Source organism: Triticum dicoccoides, chromosome 7B (genome assembly GCF_002162155.2).
Source record: "Triticum dicoccoides isolate Atlit2015 ecotype Zavitan chromosome 7B, WEW_v2.0, whole genome shotgun sequence".
NCBI lineage: Eukaryota > Viridiplantae > Streptophyta > Magnoliopsida > Poales > Poaceae > Triticum > Triticum dicoccoides.
Genome location: NC_041393.1, coordinates 505,313,436 through 505,319,243, shown reverse-complemented (window position 1 = coordinate 505,319,243; position 5,808 = coordinate 505,313,436).

Sequence of the window (5,808 nt, the reverse complement as noted above, 5' to 3'; positions counted from 1 at the left end):
GCAGCATCGATCGGCTTCAGTTAGCAGCAGTAGCGAAGGAATCGCTCCATCGGGTTCAGTTAACAGCCATCGATCAATCACTCGGGTTCAGTAACGCGTAGCCTGCAGTGCAATCGCTCTGGTTCAGTTAGAGCCCAACGCCTCGCTCGGGTTCAGTTAGAGCCAACGCCTCGCACACACGCGCGTACGTACAAGAGAAACGCGCATCGCTCCACCCCCGACCTCCCACCGTAACCGGCAACTCCCCGAAATTTTCCTCCCCCTTGCTTCTACCACGGTTTTTTCCATCATGGACGGCCCAAAGAATGTCATGCAGCTGCGTCTCAAGCCCGCCCAGGACGAAAAGCCCATTTTCTGTCATGATTTTTTGTCATAGAAGTAGGAGCCCACCACATCTATGATGATATTGGGTTTTGTCACAATTATCATCATAGAAGTGTCATATGTATGACATAATTTTTTTTCGTTCGGCCCAAAATGTCACGGATGTTTCTTTTTTTTGTAGTGTAATCATGTGAATTTTATATGTGTTTGATATTTTGATGGTATGTATGTTGTGATTCCCTTAGTGGTGTCATGTGAACGTCGACTACATAACACTTCACCATATTTGGGCCTAAGGGAACTCACTGTGGATTAGTTAGTATATGATGGGTTGCGATAGTGACAGAAGCTTAAACCCTAGTTTATGCGCTATTCCGTAAGGGACTGATTTGGATCCAAAAGTTTAATGCTATTGTTAGAATTTATTCTTAATACTTTTCTCATAGTTGCGGATGCTTGCGAGGGGGTTAATCATAAGTAGGAGGTTTGTTCAAGTAAGAACAACACCTAAGCACTGGTCCACCCACATATCAAATTATCAAAGTAGCGAACACAAATCAAACCAACATGATGAAAGTGACTAGATGAAATTCCCATGTTCCCTCAAGAACACTTTGCTTATCATAAGAGACCGTTTTGGCCTATCCTTTGCCTCAAAAGGATTGGGCTACCTTGCTGCACTTTTGTTACCATTGTTGTTACTTGCTCGTTACAAATTATCTTGTTATCAAACTACTCGTTACTTATAATTTTAGTGCTTGCAGACATTACCTTGCTGAAAACCACTTGTCATTTCCTTCTGCTCCTCGTTGGGTTCGACACTCTTACTTATCAAAAGGACTACGATTGACCCCCCATACTTGTGGGTCATCAAGGCTCTTTTTTGGCACCATTGCTGGGGAGTGAAGCGCTCTTGGTAAGTGGAAATTGGTGAGGAAAAATTATTACTACGTGCTGAAATTTATTGTCACTTGTTACTATGCAGAACAATCCTTTGAGAGGTTTGTTCAAGGTATCGTCACCTCGATCAGAACCACAATTATTTTCCCCTCAACCCGCTGCACCTACTGAATATTAAATTCCTCCGGGTATGATAGAACAACTGCTAGCTAATCCTTATGCACGAGATGGAACCGAACATCCTGATATGCACTTGATATATGTGGAATAAATTTGTGGATTAATTAAGCTTGCAGGTTTACCCGGAGATGGATCTAAGAAGAAGGTTTTCCCTTTATCTTTGAAGGGAAAAACATTGACGTGGTATAGGCTATGCGATGATATTGGATCCTGGAATTGGAATCGGTTGAAATTGGAATTCTATCAAAAAAATTATCCTATGCATCTAGTTCATCGTGATCGGAATTATATATGTAACTTTTGGCCTCGTGAAGGAGAAAGTATCACTCTAGCTTGGGGGAGGCTTAAGTCAACATTATATTCATGCCCGAATCATCATTATTTAGAATTTTTATGCTCGGCTTTCTCATAATGATCGATCCATCCTCAATACTTCTTGTACTGGTTCCTTTATGAAGAGACTATTGAATTCCGATGGCATCTTTTAGAAAGAATTAAAAGCAACTCTAAAGATTGGGAACTCGACGAAGGTAAAGAGTCAGGTATTAAGCTTAAGTTTGATTGTGTTAAATCTTTTATGAATACCGATGCTTTTCAAAAGTTTAGCACTAAATATGGACTAGACTCCGAGATAGTAGCCTCCTTTTGTGAATCTTTTGCTACTCATGTTAATGTCCCTAAAGAAAAGTGGTTTAAATATCAACCCCCTATTGAAGAAGAAATTAAAGAACCGGTAGTTCCTAAAGAAGAAACTATCATTTCCAATGTTGATCCAGTTGTTCCTACTGCTTACATCGAGAAACCACCTTTCTATGTTAGGATGAAGGAACATGCTAAGGTTTCAACTATGGTCAATAAAAGTTATATTAGAACACCTAAACCAACTGAAAAAATCATGGTAGAACCTAGTGTTGCTATGGTTAAGGATCTCCTAGTTGAAAACATAGGTGGGCATGTTATTTACTTCTGTGATGAAGCTGCTAGAATTGCCAAACCCGATGAAAAAGATAAACATAGACCTGTTGTTGGAATGCATGTTGTCTCAGTTAAGATAGGAGATCACCGTTATATAATGGTTTATGTGACATAGGTGCTAGCGTGAGTGCTATTCCTTTTACTTTATATCAAGAAATTATGAATGACATAGCACCCGCTGAGATAGAAGGCATAGATGTTACTATTTAACTTGCTAATTGAGACACCATCACACCACTTGGGATTGTTAGAGATGTTGAAGTCTTGTGTGGGAAAATAAAATACCCTACTGATTTTCTTGTTCTTGGTTCCCTGCAGGATGACTTTTGTCCCATTATCTTTGGTAGACCCTTCTTGAACACCGTTAATGCTAAAATAGATTGTGAGAAACAAACTGTCGGTGTTAGTTTGGGTGATGAGTCTCATGAGTTTAATTTTTCCAAGTTTAGTAGAAAGCATCATAAGAAAGAATTTCCTAGTAAGGATGAAATTATTGGTCTTGCCTCTATTGTTGTACCTCCTACTGATCCTTTAGAACAATATCTGCTAGACCATGAAAATGACTTGCATATGCATGAAAGAAATAAAATAGATAGAATCTTGTTCGAACAACAACCTCTGCTTAAGCACAATTTGCCTATTGAAACTCTAGGAGGTCCTCCTCCACCTAAAGGTGATCCTGTGTTTGAATTAAAACAATTTCCAAACACTTTGAAATATGCTTATCTTGATGAGAAGAAGATATATCCTATTACTATTGTGCTAACCTTTCAAAACATGAAGAAGAAAGATTATTGAAAGTTCTAAGGAAGCACCAAGTTGCTATTGGATATACTCTTGATGATCTTAAGGGCATCAGTCCCACTCTATGTCAGCACAAGATTAATATGGAACCTGATGCTAAACCCATTGTTGGTCACCAACGTCGGTTGAATTTGAAGATGAAAGAAGTGGTAAGGATGGAAATATTAAAACTTCTGGAAGGAGGTATAATCTATCCTATAGCTGATAGTAGATGGGTAAGGCTTGTCCATTGTGTCCCTAAGAAAGGAGGTATTACTGTTGTTCCTAATGATAAGAATGACTTATTCCACAAAGGATTGTTATAGGCTATAGAATGGTAATTGATTTTGAAAAATTAAACAAAGCAACTAGAAAAGATCATTACCCTCTGTCTTTTATTGATTAAATGCTAGAAATATTATCTAAGCACACACATTTTTGCTTCCTTGATGGATATTCTGGTTTTTCACAAATACCTATTTCTCGACCTGACCAAGAAAAGACCACTTTTACTTGTCCTTTTGGAACTTATGCTTATAGACGTATGCCTTTTTGTTTCTCAAATGCACATGCTACCTTACAAAGATGTATGACTGCTATATTCTATGACTTTTGTGAAAAGATTGTTGAGGTTTTCATGGATGACTTTTCTGTTTATGGGAAGTCTTTTGATGATTGTTTAAGCAATCTTGATCAAGTTTTGCAGAGATGTGAGCAAACGAATCTTGTCTTGAATTGGGAGAAGTGCCACTTTATGGTTAATGAAGGTATTGTTTTGGGCAATAACATTTCTGAAAGAGGTATTGAGGTGGACAAAGCTAAGGTTGATGCAATTGAGAAAATGCCATGTTCTAAAGATATCAAAGGTATTTGTAGTTTCCTTGGTCATGCTGGTTTCTATAGGAGATTTATCAAAGACTTCTCTAAAATTTCTAGGCTGCTTACAAATCTTTTGCAAAAGGATATTCCTTTTGTTTTTTATGATGATTGTTTAGAAGCCTTCGAAGCACTCAGGAAAGCCTTAATTTCTGCACCTATTGTTCAACCATCTGATTGGAACTTGCCTTTTAAAATTATATGTGATGCTAGTGATTATGTCGTTGGTGTTGTTCTAGGACAAAGAATTGATAAGAAACTGAATGTTATTCACTATGCAAGTAAAATTCTAGACAATGCACAAAGAAATTATGCTACTACTGAAAAGGAATTTCTAGCAGTGTGGTGTTTGCTTGTGATAAATTTAGATCCTATATTTTAGGATCAAAAGTAATTGCTCACACTGATCATACCGCAATAAAGTATCTTATGGAATAGAAAGATGCCAAGCCTAGGTTATTCGATGGGTTCTCTTGCTACAAGAATTTGATTTGGATATCACTGATAGAAAAGGAGCGGAGAACCCCATGGCTGATAACCTGTCTAGGTTGGAGAATGTTCTCGATGACCCACTACCTATTGATGATAGTTTTCCTGATGAGCAATTAGCTGCAATAAATGTTTCTAATAGTACACCTTGGTATGCTGACTATGCTAATTTTATTGTTGCTAAATACATCCCCCCTAGCTTTACATACCAACAAAAGAAAACATTCTTCTATAATTTTAGACATTACTTTTGGGATGACCCACATCTTTATAAAGAAGGAGTGGATGATATAATTAGACGTTGTGTACCTGAGCATGAACATGGACAATCCTATGGAAATGTCACTTCAAAGCTGTAGGATCGAAAGTATGTCTAGAGGGGGGTGATTAGACTACTTGACCAAATAAAAATCTAGCCTTTTCCTAATTTTAAGTTTTGGCAAATTTTAGCAACTTAGCACTAGTCAAGAAAACAACCTACACATGCAATTCTAAGAGTAAATCATTGCATATGAAGGTAAAGGGGAGGAGTTTGGAGGGAGCAAACGCAATGTAGACACATAGATTTTTGGCGTGGTTCTGATAGGTGGTGCTATCGTACATCCACGTTCATGGAGACTTCAACCCATGAAGGATAACGGTTGCGCGAGTCCATGGAGGGCTCCACCCACGAAGGGTCCACAAAGAAGCAACCTTGTCTATCCCACCGTGGCCATCGCCCACGAAGGACATGCCTCACTAGGGTAGATCTTCACGAAGTAGGCAATCTCCTTGCCCTTACAAACACCTTGGTTCAACTCCACAATCTTGACGGAGGCTCCCAAGTGACACCTAACCAATCTAGGAGACACCACTCTCCAAAAGGTAATAGATGGTGTGTTGATGATGAACTCCTTGCTCTTGTGCTTCAAATGTTAGTCTCCCCAACACTCAACTCTCTCTCATAGATTTGGCTGTGGTGGAAAGATGATTTGAGTGCAAAGCAACTTGGGGAAGGTTCGAAATCAAGATTCTTGTGGTTGGATTGGAATGTCTTGGTCTCAACACATGAGTAGGTGGTTCTCTCTCAGAAAAAGAGTAGTGGAAGTGTAGGCACGTTCTGATGGCTCTCTCTAATGGAGAAGGGGGTGGAATGGTATATATATCCTCCACACAAAATCTAACCATTACACACAAATTCCCAAACTCGGTGGGACCGAATGGTTAAACTCGGTTAGACCAACTTGGTTCAAAATGTGAATGTTAGGCATTTTCGTGGGAGCAACAATGTCGGTGTACAAA